Below are 14,993 nucleotides of genomic sequence, written 5' to 3' on the forward strand. Positions count from 1 at the left end.
GTGGCCAGGCCTGGATCTCCTTCCTCCTATAGTGAGAAGAGGGTGGAGTCAGCCTTTTCCAACCAAATGTACTGAGAATTCTGGAATTTTTGCAAAGGAAAACTGAGATGCTGTTTCCAGGAAAGGGATATGGGTGCAGTGCAGGTTGAAACATCAGATGTCCACCGGTGCCTTCTTAGCGATTTCCTTTACAATTTCTCCCTCCAGTTCCTTCCTTTCTGCCCTCCTGCCATCCCCACTCCCCCAGTCACTGTCTGTCTAGTTTATGCTTATTGAGACTGCCTCCAGGAAGTACAGCCCCTAGACAAAAGTAACCAGCCCCCCATCCTGGGCCCAGCATTTAAAGAGGTCTCTGCTCTGGCTCTGCCTCAGCTGGACCCCTTCTCTCAGGGTAAGGAGTCCTTGGGACCCAGTTACCTAGGCTCAGGCACCTAAGACCTGGAATGCCTGCCCAGATAGCCCAGGGCCACTTAGGGCCTGAACAAGCGCTTTTGCGTGGGGGTCCCCTTGCTCTGCTCCTCTCACTTGACATGCCCTGGCTGCCCCCTGCCTGACATGCTCGAATCCCCATCTCCTTTGTCCTTACAGGGTCTAGCAAAGTGTGGGGTTCCCATGCCCTTAGCAAGAGAAATGATTATGGAGGCCCACCCTGTTAAATCAGGTGTGGAGAAGAGGGTCCCTTTAAAGCTTTCTTCCGACCCTTCTGAATTTGTCAAGGAGAAAGTTGGTTCTGAAACACTTTTAGCACTTCTCTGTCATTTGCTGACCTCCCTGTTAAAGTGAGATGAGGTCTCTGTGCACAGCTTCAACCAACACCAGCATCTAGGGTGTTGTTAACACCACCCTGGATTGGGGGTATAATTGCCTTTAATTTTATGGAGACTTTGCCTGTCGGTCAAGAGGTTTTTCATTTATGATAGTGATAAAAGAATAAAAACCCTCCCTTTAAAAATTTGTGGTAAAATACAACATAAAATTCACCATCTTCACCATCTTTAAGTATACAGTTCAGTGGCATTAAGTAAATTCACACTGTAGTGCAGCCATCACTTCCATCAATCCTTAGAACTCTTTTCATCTTGTAAATTTACACTCTGTCCCCATTAAACAACTCCCCATTCTCCCCCTCTCCCAGACCACCATTCTATTTTCTGTTTCTATGAATTTCATTCCAGGAACCATGTGAAATCACACAGTGTTTGTCCTTTAGTGACTGGCTTATTTCACTGAGTATAATGTCCTCCAGGTTCATCCATGTTGTAGCATGTCAGATTTTTTTTCCCATCCATGCAAAATGTATGGTAGTTTAGTGTACGTATACTTCTTAATTATTAATCAGTATTGGTTATAGATGTCATTCTATTTCTCACACTCTTCACCCAGCACTATGTAGGTTTATTTTGTTACCTTTTTCTTAACATTTTTTGTTACCATCAACCACATCAAGATGGAACACATAACTATCACCCCTGAAACTTTCCTGGACTTCTCAGTCATTAGCACTCTAATATTCTGATTTCTGTTACCATAGATTCGTTTGCCTGTTTTTTGAATTTTATAAAAACAGAATCACACAACATGGTTTCTTTGCTGTCTGCTTTCTTTTTCTTAATTTTATTTTTGTGAGATTCTTTTTTTTTTAGTGTAGTAGCAGTAGTTGCTTTTTATTTGTTCCATAGTATTCCACAATTGACATCCATTTTCCTGTTGATAGGCATTTCTATTGATGTCTCATTGGGCCTATTATAAACAGCTGTGTCCCCTGGAGGACAGCTGTATGCCTCTCTGGGAGTGTATACTTTGGAGTAGAATGGCTGCATCAAAGGGTAGGCACTCATAAGCTTTGGTGGATACAGCACTGTGTTTTTAGGCTGCTTTCCCACCACCCCTGTCTGAGCCACTGTTGTCTGTTTCCGCACTGGGGCTCTGTCCCTGCAAGGTCTTGCCCACGTGGGCTGCTCCCACTGCTCTGGCTGCTGCGGCTCATTATCAACCCCACCCCTGAAGTTTGGCCAAGGGTGAAATAATTGTGCAAAACCAGCCCTCCACATGGGCAGCTGTCCTGGAGAAGCTACTCACAGAGTGTTCCTCATGAATCCTAAAGTCCTGAGAGACGCTGTAGGTGACAAGCCCTGTAGACACATTAAGTTTGCACAAGACACATTTCTGGATACTGGCCAGACATTTTCACACTCTCATCAGATTTGCTGTCTCCACCTTTGGAAGGGCCCTTTCACATGGCGGCCTGAATGGAAGATGGGCAGAGGGACTGGCCCCAGATCCCCAGACTGGGTCACCTCTTGGTCACCGGGACAAGCACACACAAACGGTATTTTAGGAAGCACAAAGAATGCTTTTATTTTAATAATTAAATGTTCATTTTATATTAACTTATGCTTTATAGCAAGTGATTGTACTCTCAATGATATTAATGTCATATGTCTTTAAAAAGTGAGGTGTCAAACAGAAACAGACTCATAGATACAGAGGACAAACTAATGGTTGCCACAGGGGAAGAGGGTTGGGTGGAAAAGGTGAAGGTATTAAGAAGTACAAATTGGTAGTTACAAAATAGTCACAAGTATGTAAACTACAGGGAATATAGTCATTAATGTTGTAATAACTGTGCATGGTGCCAGGTGGGTACTAGACTTATATAAATGTCTAACAACTATGCTGTACACCTGAAACTAATATAAAATAATATTGAATGTCAACTGTAATTTTAAAAAATTAAAATTAAAAAAATGATTAAAAAATAAAAAGTAAGGTGTCTTAGAGAAAATTATTCAATAAATAATTTCCAGGTAGAACGCAGATGTGGCAAAATTTTGAGAGTGGTGTGCAAAGGCCCAATGTGCAGGAAATACTGACAGAGAACAGAGTAGAGGCTTCAAAGACTGGGTCCAAATCAATGGTGCTGATTGTGAAATATTCAAGGATTTTGCAAGCCATTTGTCAAACCACTTATACCTTGAAATTGGCCATGGCAGTAGAGTAATAGCTACACCACAGAAATTGGCAGGCACAAAGGCCTCCTCTCTTCCTCCCTCTCTCTCTCTCTTCTTATTTTTCAGAAAATAGTTAACTAGAATGCCACCGGTTCAAATTCCTGCTTGGCCACACGTCAACTGTGCGACACCAAACTCGTGTCCCCTCTCGGGTCAGTTTCCCTCTGTGAAGTGGACCTAGTGACCCTTCTGTCTCTAGCTCTCACATTTGTAAATTGGATGATGGGTACCTGGAATCACAGCTCCCGCAGTCACCGCCATTTCCCTGTGACCTGTTTGTTACTGGAAGCACAGGGGCTGTGAAGGGTTCAAGTGGCGGCCTGGTAGGGACTGCGTTACCGACCTCCAGGAGCATCACCCAGAACAGGGCGTCCTGAAAGGATGCACACTCAGGCCAGCTAGCGAGCAGCACAGTCAGCTCCTTAATTTAGAAAAATGCACAATCCGCAACTTTTAACCTTTCTTAACGAAGACCTTCAAGTATAAGGAAAAGTTGAGAGATTGGCACCAGGAAGCACTTGTCCCCACCACCTGGGTGCAACCGTGCTCAACATTTGGTCATAAATGCTTTACCTGTCTATCGCTTTCCTTTTGAAATTTTTTTCCCTGAGCCATGTTATCACTCTTTGGTCTGTTCTCCTCTGTCACCATGACCAAGACAATGAATAGTAATGCCATAGAATAATGCCATATCCTTCCTATTCAAATGTTCCCAGACATCAAAAAATGTCCCCAAATCCCTACTGTTTGCTTTGAGTAGGCTTCGGTGAAAGCCCTTCATTGGGTTCAATTATGTCTTTTTCTAGAAAATTCAGACGTTGAGGGTACAGCGCCAGCTCCAGCAGATTACAAGAAGTTGATGGCCGTCCTGAAACTTTGAGCTGGTGTCCGATCCCAGAATGCCCTGCTCAGAGTTCTCCAGAAATGTGCTGAGTTCTGCAATTACCTTGTCAGTGACACGAATATATTGCATCATGCCTTTGCTGTGTAGACACTTAAATTATGCCACAATTACTGCAAATTTCGTCACTTTTTCTATATCAGGAACCTCAAAAAACAGAAGTGGCCCAGGCTTCTCTCTCCTCTGTGAGGTCCGCTGAAGAAGGAAACAGCTGCCCTGCCCCATGGCACGGCCTTAGGGAGGTAGCGAGTAATGGGGCATGGGAAGGGAGGTGCTGGCAGTCCTCTGAGCCCAGGGCCATCAGGCCATGTCGGTGAGAATGGGCTTGGGACCGAGTGGGGTGACACTGTGAAAACCTCTGTAGACAGAAGAGCAGAGAGAGACAAAACGACTCAAATTTGGAACCTGTCATGGTCCAGGGACCGGAGTGTCATTCTCCTGAGGACCCTCAGACACAGGAATTATTTTGCAGATGAGGAGACTGAAGCTCAGCGAAGTGGGCTCTTTGGCCAGTGGCCTTGCCCCTGCTAATGAGCAGTGAGTGGTGGCGCTGTGTGGGGGCCCAGTCCTGCTGGCTCCAGTAGCCCCACTCATTTCACTCCCACAGGTGGGTGCCAAGCTCACGTGGGGATTCAGCCCACGCCTGGGTTTCCTGGCATTTAACCTAGCCCAGGAAGCCAGAGGCTCTGTCCAGGAATTCGGGTGGGGCCTGGGCTGGTGCTGAGTGGGCACAGGCTGCTGGGGAGGCTGCCATTTAGCAGGATCGAAGGCACTGGCACTGCCTCGTTTTTTGTCAAGGTTTGTTTGGTCAGAGTGATGAATGGCTGAGCAGAATGAACTGAGAAAAGAGACACCGGCTGAGCTGAGCTGGCCTGGGCAGGCCAGTTCTTTTGTCTGACTGCTGGTCCTCACGCTGACCTGGAGTGGTGGTCCCTGGAAATCCCAGAGCCCCTCTGCCAGGAGGCCTGGCTGAATCTGGACGAGGCCTCTCACAGGTAGGAGAGATGTGTATAGAAAGAGATTCTTTTGGAAGGCTGCATGGCAACTTATTTAGGTGAAGCCAAGGCCACAGGGCTGGGCTCAGCAAGGACAGCACCCAGGTGGCTCTGCGGATCTGGGCAGGTGGAACAAAGGGGTGGCTTTATCCGGCACCGTTGTTGGGCTAAGTCAGCATTGCATCTCTCTGGGAAGAAAGCATCTGACCTGTGTACTTTGAGTGGTGCCCACACCTTGATCCTTGCAATTCAGGGCACCTTGACTGTCAGCTTGCCATGGAACCCCCTGCAGTAGGAACAGACTCCAAGAGCTGACCTAGCCCAGCTGGCATGGGAGGCCGGCTGCCGTCAGCTGCCTGATCTCACTTCCTGGCAGGTGAACACTGCTGGTTTCTTCTAGGAGTGGTGGGGTTCCAAACCTCTCCCTGCAGACGGGTCATCCTACTGGGGGATCACGTTGCTTCCAGTTCATTTATTGTCTGTCGAGAGATTGGCATCAGAGGCCCTGCAGCTTTTCTCTGACGGGCAGCCTGGGGATTGAGGTGGAGCCAGGCATTGCAAGCTGCCAGCCCAGAGCTGACACCAGCCCTCATGCTGCTTCCAAACAACATTCAACATAAGAAAAATAAAACGATGTGCACAGGATGTTTATTGCAGCATTAGCTATATGGGCAAAAAGTTGAAAATAAATTCATTTATTTCTTCAGCAAATTATGGTACAACTAATTAGAGGATGATTATGCAGTTATTAATGTATCAAGCAAGCTGTAGCAATGTGAAGAAGGCTTGTGATGTACTGGTGAGTGCAGAAGCAGAATACAAAATAACACTCTGCTTGTCACTATATAAGTCCGCATGTGTGAACAAGGCCTGGACGGAAGCTAGCACAACAAAAATAGTTTGTTTATTTGGGAGGTACATGGGTGACTGTTTTTACTTTCCTTTTTTTTCCTATTTTAAAAATGTTGTGTTCTTTTTGCAATCATGAAACAATGTGTCTGTGATGATCCATCAAGGATCACTGAGGACCCTATTAGAAGTGGTGGGATTGTGGCAGGTGGAGCTAAGGGTGGGGAGATGGGGTGCTGTGCGGGAGGGGGTGCCGGACGGGTAGAGTTGGGGGGTGGCTCCAGATTACCTCAGTCAAGTTCTCTTTTGCAGGCCTAATACTCTCCATGTAGTTAATCATTCTATCTCCACCCCTTGAGGAAAAAATAGACATAATTTTGGTCCGTTGACTGTGTGTGCATTCACTAAAGATAAATCTCCCGTTAGTGCAGTGTGTAGGATATGAATGCTGGGAATGTTCTTCTAAGAAGTCTTAGTTCAAAAATAGTGTCAGCTGGGGTTTTCACGTTGTTAGTGAAGGCAGACAAGGCCAGCTCCTACCCTGCTACAGTCACAATTGAATCTCGTTTCTGTCAATCATTTTTGCTCCAGGAGAAATTACAAAAATGTGGAGAATACATCTTCCCAGTGAGGCATACGTCCTCTGATGGGTAAGAATCTTCTAAGAAAGTTTGAAATGGGGTTGTCCAGATCTGCTCAGATATATGAAGAAACCTTGACAATGGACTAGGCAGTGCCTTCGATCTTTAGGATCCACGAGAATCCCACTGGGAAAGAGGCCTCTTTAAGATCAATGAGTGGGGCTGGCCAGGTGGCTCAGTTGGTTAGAGAGTGAACTCTGAACAACAGGGTTGCCAGTTTGATTCCCACGTGGGCCAGTGAGCTGTGCCCTCCACAACTAAATTGAAGACAATAGGCTGCCGCTGATCTTCCGGAGGGGCAGCTGGATGGCTCAGTTAGTTAGAGCTCGAGCTCTCTGCAACACCTGTTCAATTCCCGCATGGGATGGTGGGCTGCGCCCCCTGCAACTAAAGATTGAAAATGGCGACTGGACTTGGAGTTGAGCTGTGCCCCCCACAACTCGACTGAAGGACAATGACTTGAAGATGATGGGTCCTGGAAAAACACACTGTCCCCCAGTATTTCCCAATAAAATTTGAAAAAAAAGATGAAGTATGTGTAGGAAATTCCTTGGGTTTTTTATAAATTCCTGTTCCTGCCCTGAGGACAGTCCCAATTACAAAGCTATCGTGTGGTGCCAGCAGCACAAATACTATACCTCTAAGAGGAGACTCACGTTAGAGATGTAGTAAATCCCAGAGGAAAGAGCATGAGAACGGAGTCCCCATTCTGTGGTAAGTCAGTACAGATAGGTCTCAGGCTCACTTGTCCGCTGCAGGGAACAGACCCAAGCAGCATGGCAAAGTTCATTTACAAGTCTTTCATTTTGAAATAATTATAGGTTCATGGGAAGTAGAAAATCTTGTGTACCCTTCACCCAGCTCCCCCAGTGCTGATATCTTCCATAACTGCAGTCTAATATGAAAACCAGGAACCTGATTTGCTGCAATACTGTCAACTAGACACAGACCTTCGTCAGATTTCACCAGGTTTTACATGCGCTGTGTGTATGTCATTCTAAGCAATTTTATCCCATTTGTGTAACCACGACCACAATCAAGACAGAGAACCATTCCATCCCCGTAAATAGACTCCCTCCTGCTGCCCCTTTGAGGTTGAATCCAACTCCATCCCTGGCAACCACCAGTCTGGTCTCAATTTCTATGATTTTGTCATTTTGAGAATATCGGATAAATAGAATCACACAGTATAAACTCTCTAAGAATCACACAGTATATAACTCTCTAAGATTGGCTTTTTCCACCAAGTAAAATTCCTATGAGATCCATTCAAAGTATGATATGTATCTATAGCATGGTCTTCTTTAACACTGAGTAATGTTCCATAGTGTGATGGTAACAGAGTTCACTTAACCATTCACCTGATGAAGGACATTAGGGTTGTTTCTGGTTTGGGACTATTATAAATAAAGCTGCTATGGACATTCACGTACAGGTTTTTGTATGAACGTAAGTTTTCATTTATGTGAGATAAATGCCTAAGAGTGAAATTGCTGGGTCATATGGCAAGTATGTATTTAGTTTTATAAGAAACTGCCAAACTAGTTTCCAGATTAGTTGTGCCACTTTACGTTCCTGTTAAGCAATGCCTTTGAAAAGGTGACATTGTAGCTACCACCCACAGAAGTTAAGGTCGAACTTGTAGTCTGAACCTAACCAGGATGGGTTGACTGATTGCTAAAATCACCACAACAAAAATCATTCTCCAGAGGAATTTAATAATACCCAGAATCTCACAATATGATATTTAAAATGTCCAGGATGTAATCCAAAATTACTTGAAGAATCAATAATAAGGAAAATATGACCAAATGTCAAGGGAAAAGATAATTAACAAAAGATGCCAACCCCCAGATAACACAAATGTTGAAGCAGCTATTATAATTATAACCCAGGAGACATAAGTAAACACTCTTTAAACAATGGAAAGGTAGATATTCTCAACAGAGAAACTGAAACAACCAAATGGAAATTTTAAAACTGAAAAATCTGAATATCTGAAATTTAAAATTCATTGAATGAGATATATAGCAAAAAGGAGATGACAGAGGCAATAGTGGACTTGTTCTTAGAGCCCTAGAAATTATCCAATTTGAAAAATACAGAGAAAGAAAACGTGAAAAAAAAAAAAAGAAGAAGGACCTCAGGGATAGTGGGACAATATCAAAAGCTTTATGGTTCATGTTATTGGAGTCTCAGAAAGACGGGAGAACGTGATTGGTACAGAAAAAATATAGAAGAAATAAGGGCTGAAAATTTCCCAAGTTTGATGAAGGTAAACATTTATGGATTTGAGAAGCTCATACAATCTCAAATAACATAAACTAAAAGAAAACCACACTCAATCACATCATAACAAAGCTGATGAAAACTAAAGACAAAAATAAATCATGAATGATCATGTCCATGGATTGGAAGAACTAATATTGTTAGAATCTCTATACTACCCACAGCCATTTATAGATTCAATACAATCCCTAACAAAATCCCCATTTTTCACAGAAATAGGAAAAATATATCCTAAAATTTATATGGAAACACAAAGACTCCGAACAGCCAAAGCAATCCTGAGAAATAAGAATAAAGCTGGAGGCATCACACTTCCTGATTTCAAACTATGTTACAAAACTATGGTAATAAAATAGTATGGTTTGGGCATAAAAACAGACACAGAGACCAGTGGAAGGAACAGAATCGAGAGGCCAGAAATGAACTCCTTTATAAACAGTCAACTAATATTTGATAAGGAAACCAAGAATACCTAATGGGAAAAAGACAGTCTCTTCAACAAATGGTGTTGGCAAACTAAATAGTCATGTGCAAAAGAATGAAAGTGGACCCCTATTCTACATCACCCACAAAAATTAACTCAAAATGGATTAAAGACCTAAGCATAACAACTGAAACTGTAAAACTCCTAAAAGAAAACAAAGGGGAAAGCTTCCTCACATTGGTTTTGGCAACAATTTCTTGGATATGACACCAAAAACAAACACCAAAAGCAGAAATCGACAGGTGTGACTACATCAAACTGAAAAACTGCTGCACAGCAAAACAAACAGTGGACAAATGAAAAGGCAACCTACAGAATGGGAGAAGATATTTGCAAACCACATATCTGATAAAAGGTTAATATCCAAAATATATGAGAAACTCATACAACTCAATACCAAAAAACCCCAAATAATCCAATTTAAAAATCAGCAGAGGACCTGAATAGACATTTTCCCAAAGACATACAAATGGCCAACAGATATATAAAAAGATGCTCACCATTACTAATCATGAGGAAAATGCAAATCAAAACCACAAAGAGATAGATATCACTTCACACCTAGCAGAATGGCTATTATCAAAAAGACAAGAGGTAAGTGTTGGCAAGGATGTGGAAAAAAGAGAACTCTTGTGTGCTGTTGATAGAAATATAAATTGGTGTAGTCACTATGGAAACAATATGGAGGTTCCTCAAAAAATTCAATTAAAATAAAAAATAGAGCTATCATATGATCCAGAAATCCCACTTCTGGGTATATATCTGAAAGAAATGACATCACTATCTTGAAGCGGTATCTGCACGCCCATATTCTTTGCAGCGTTATTCACAATAGCCAAGACATGGAAACAACCCAAGTGTTTATCAATGGATGAATGGAGAAAGAAAATGTAATATATGCACATATATACATATATATATACACACAATGAAATATTATTTGGCCAGAAAAAAAATCCTGCCTTTTGTGACAATGTGGATGGACCTTACAGGCATTATGCTAAGTGAAATAAATCAGACAGCAAAAGACAAATACTCACTTATATGTGGAATCTAAAAAAACTGAACTCACAGAAACAGAGAGTGGAATAGTGGATGCCAGAGCCTGGAGCAGGGTGGTGAAGGAGATGGTGAGATGTTGGTCAAAGGGTACAAACTTTCAGTCATGAGATGAGTAAGTTCTGGGAATCTAATGTATAGTATAATGACTATAGTTAACAATGGTGTATTATATACTTGAAAGTTGCTAAGGGTAAATCTTAAATGTTCTTATCACACATACACAAAAAAAGGTAATTATGTGAGGTGATAAAGGTGTTAACTAGTTTTAATGTGGTAATATTTCATATATATATATATATCAAATCATTTTGTTGTACACCTTAAACATACACAATGTTATATATCAATTATATCTCAGGAAGGCTGAGGGAAAAAATAAACCTTGAAATCAGCCAGAGAAAAGTGACACATTGCATGTAGGGGAACAACATTTCAAACAACTGTGGATTGTTCATTAGAAACCATAGACCCCAGAAGACAGTGGAGCAGCAGCTTCAAAGTGCCGAAGGGAAATAATTGTCAACCAGGAATTCTATATCCAGCTAAAATATTCTTTAGGAATAATGGTGAAATAAAGATGCTCTCAGATGAAGTAACAGTAGGAGATTTGTTGCTAGCAGATCTGCTGTAAAAGAAATGCTTAAGGGAGTTCTTCAGGTTGAAGAGAAATAATACCAGAAGTGGGCTTGAGACTTCAAGAATCAAAGAGCACCAGAATGCTAAATATCTGGGTAAATATACTAGACTATTTTTCTCCTCTTAAATTCTCTAAAAAATATGAATGACTGCTAAAAGAGGAAAGTATAGCATTGTTTGACAGATTTTGCAATCTATGTAAATATAATACATGTCATAAATTTTTAAAGAGGAGAGGGTAAAGGGAGGCATATAGTGGTAAGGCAACTAATTCAAAGTTCAAGGAAACACTGAATTCATTGAAACATGGTATGTGCCCTTTCTCTCCCATGTCAAAGTGCTGCAGGCCCGATTTGCGCCTCCTACCTAGTTAGACTGAAAGTGTTAATACTCAAAGAAAGTGACTGAAAGAATGAATGAATGGATTTAGCCCCAGATGTGTCGCTCAGTTAGCAGTTTTCATAGGGCCTGTGGGTTCTGTTCTCAGACAGATAGATTTCCAGGGAAAGAAGCCTTTCCTGTGAACCCCTCAAGGTCATAGCTCTGTCTCCCTTTTTCTCTATATCTTCATCCCCTGCTCCCATCCCCCCCACCCAGCTCACATTCAGGTCTGACACAGGAAGTGTGGATCTCAGCAGGGGCGCATGGTTGTTAGCTGGGCCTGGCTTGGGATCATCTGTGGTTTGCCTGCATGGAACTTCTTTACATACTCCCTTCTTTGATGAAAGACCCTTGAATTTTCTTTGTGGAACCCTTGTAGCTTGGGTGAGCCCCACCTCCCGAGGTTCAAAGAGAGTCCCTGACCCTAGCCTGGCCATTCAGGATTGACTTGTCCTTTAGGCACAGAAGGCACAGTGCTTAGGCCCAAAATGCTTTCAGAGGTTTATGGAAATGTTTTAATTTCTCTTAAAATCAGAAGAAAAAAACGACCTTTTAGAGTATCCAAGATTATATTTGTCGTCACACCAATGCAGTCGTAAAGCATATTTTAAAATATGTCTTATGGAGGAAGGGGCCCACGAAGTCAGCAGTGCCAGGGGCCCACAGAAGTCATGATGCAGGCCTGCTGAAAGGCCAGCAAAGGCCCAGGGTGGGCACATGCCACAGATTGGTCTGCCAGGGGGTGTTCTGAGACCCTTGCTGGAATTTCTGGGGAGGAGATTTTCCAAAGTCATGGAGGGTTAGCCTTGAGCTACAGTGGGGAATGGGCCTTGATGCCCACCCACCTGGGGATGGCCTACCTGAGAGGGGAACCAAGTCAAGAGGAAGGAGCAGGTTTCTGACAGCCTCACAGGTGTCAGTGGGCCTCAGGCCACTGCTGAGCTGGACTTTCCAGTTACTTGAGTCAAAGACTCTGAAGTTTATCTGGGACCAGTTTGTGCTGGATTCCAACTGTTCACCACCACAAGCGTCCTGGCAGATGTAGCCCAGAAGGAAATGCCTTTTTCTTTAGTACAGTGGAGTTTAGAGTTGCTCAAACACTCTAAAATTACTGGCCCATTCAGATTTTTCAGTTTCTTCTTGTCAGTTTGATAACTTGTTTTTCTAGGAAATTTCCACTTTTATCATGTCACTTTTTAAAGCATGAAGTTCTTTATAATATTCTCTTATTCTTTAGAGTTCTTTTTACTTTTTATCATGCAACCCCTTGGTATCCCAATCCCTGGTTATGGTTCATAATTTGTTGTGTTAAACTTTGCCTGTTCAAATAACTCAGTGGTTTCTTTTGCCTGCCTGGATTCAGACTGATGTAAGTGTTTTTATCTATCTATCTATCTATCTATCTATCTATCTATCTATCTATCTATCTATCTATCATCTATCTATTTATTATTGGTAAGTATTGGAGAACAGTGTGTTTTTTCCAGGGCCCATCAACTCCAAGTCGTTGTCCTTCAATCTAGTTGTGGAGGGCGCAGCTCAGCTCCAAGTCCAGTCGTCGTTTTCAATCCTTAGTGCAGGGGGTGCAGCCCACCATCCCATGCGGGAATTGAACTGGCAACCTTGCTGTTGAGAGCTCGTGCATTAACCATCTGAGCCATCTGGCCGCCCAAGTGTTTTTATTATTAATGCAAATTTCATTTTATGTTTTGTATAGATAACCATATCAGTCAGGAGGAGCTAGGTTGTGCTGTGGTCACAAATGCCAAAATCCCATTGGCTTTCAAACTTTGCTCATGCTCCGTGTTTATTCCAGGCTGTTGTCAGCTTCACTCTGTGTGGTTCTTACTCCAGGACCCCGGCTGATGGAGCTTTTCCTGCTGATCTCTGTGGCAAGAGGAAGAGGATGGCATCTGTCATTTCTGCACACATTTCATTGACTAAAGCAAGTCATATGACTGCATCTAACTTCCAGAGGGTGCAGAAGTATAATCTGACCATTGAGTAGGAACTCCTGAAATTTCAGTGAGCAGAGCTAATGATTACCAGGGTAGTACGTTCATGTGACATACAGCCACATGGACACTAGAAGCATCACTTGTTGACCTCATCCTTGACACAGGGCTCCTAAAACCCTTGTAAATTCCTAAGTGATAAGAGCACTAGCAGCATCTTTTGTTATTGAGGTGACTCTGGGTGGGATCCTGGATGGCTCTGAGACAGGGGCATGTCACCAGACAGACCAATCCATGATTAGAAGCTAACTGGGACAAATTTCATCACTGGAAGTAGGGCTGTCTTGATGGAAACCAGAAACATGTGGCATTGGCTTTGGGACTGATTGCTAGGTGGGAGTGTGAAGGGTCTTGTAAAGACTACTGAAAAGCACCTGAAGGGCAGTGAGAAGACTGTGTGTCGGGACGCTTGGGCCACAACACCTACCACCCTGCTGTCTTCTTTCTGAACTTTCAATTGGGCCAAGGCTCATACAGATGTCATCTCCTGGGCAAAGCCTCCGCACGCCTGCCCTGGACAAGAGGTCTAGGACGTTCTCTTGCCAAAGGCCTCAAGTCGGTGTCCCCGGGTAGGGCTGGCTGGTCTGGGCCCTTAGGGACACCTGGGAGCCTAGTCCTTGTCCTTTCTGCTTGTCTCCCTTCTGTCCTCCTGTGGGGTCCCCGATGACCCCCTCTTTCCTCCCTCCCTGCCCAGTGTTGGCCCCTTCCCCAGGATGACGGGTCCCGATGGAGCCCTGGGACCCACCTCTTCCCAGCTGCTACAGCTGACACTGAAGGGTGGGCTTTGCTTTCCTGCCAATGGTGAGGGGCTAGGACTATTAGGGCCAGGGTCCTGTACCAGCAAAGCAGTAGTAGCTTTTATTCTCAGGGCCCCTAACACCAGACACACTCACCCCGTGACCATTGGCTTTCTCTGCAGACCATGAGGCTACTCCACATGGTGTTTCCACTCATGGAACCAGACCCATTGCCTGGGAGGGAGTCACCATATTCGCTTCCTGGGCTGCAGCACAAATCCCCACAAGCCTGGTGGCTTTAAACCACACACATTTATCCTCTCACACACAGTTCTGGAGGTCAGAAATCCAAAGGCAGTCTCATTGGGCTAAAGTCAAGGTGTCGGCAGGGCTGGTTCCGTCTGCAGGCTCTAGGGGAGAATCCATTTTCTGGACTATTTCAGGTGCTAGTGCTGCTCTGGTCCCCTTCCTCCGTCTCCAAAGCACACATTCCAATCTCTGCTTCCTCATCGCGTCACCTTCTTCTACAGTCGCATCTTCCCCCTTTCATAAGGACACTTGTGATTGCATTGAGGGCCCACCTGGGTGAGCCAAAAGAATCTCCCATCTCAAGATTCTTAATTAACTTAATCACACATACAAAGTCCCCTTTGTCACGTAAGGTGACAGTCACAGGTCCCAGTGAATTGGGAAGAGGACCACCTAGGGGCTGTTACTCAGCTTGCACAGTCACCTGGCATCATTATGCTTATGGTGCACAGGCCTCCTTCCGACCTGACTTTTTCCCTCCAGAGAGTCCCATTGCAACTGGAAATGCTTCCTCCTGAGTCTCTCCATGAACAATGCCAAGCTCAAGTGGCTTCTTTAAGCTTCAGTAAGCTCCCCAGGGCCAGGGTGAAAGGTTCAATTTATCCTGCCATGAGTGCCTGACTCCCCAGCTGGGGTTAGAGGCCACTGCTCATCAAGCTCCTGGATGGCGCAGGCTTCCATGG

The sequence above is a fragment of the Rhinolophus hipposideros genome (assembly GCF_964194185.1).
Source record: "Rhinolophus hipposideros genome assembly, chromosome: 23".
Classification (NCBI taxonomy): domain Eukaryota; kingdom Metazoa; phylum Chordata; class Mammalia; order Chiroptera; family Rhinolophidae; genus Rhinolophus; species Rhinolophus hipposideros.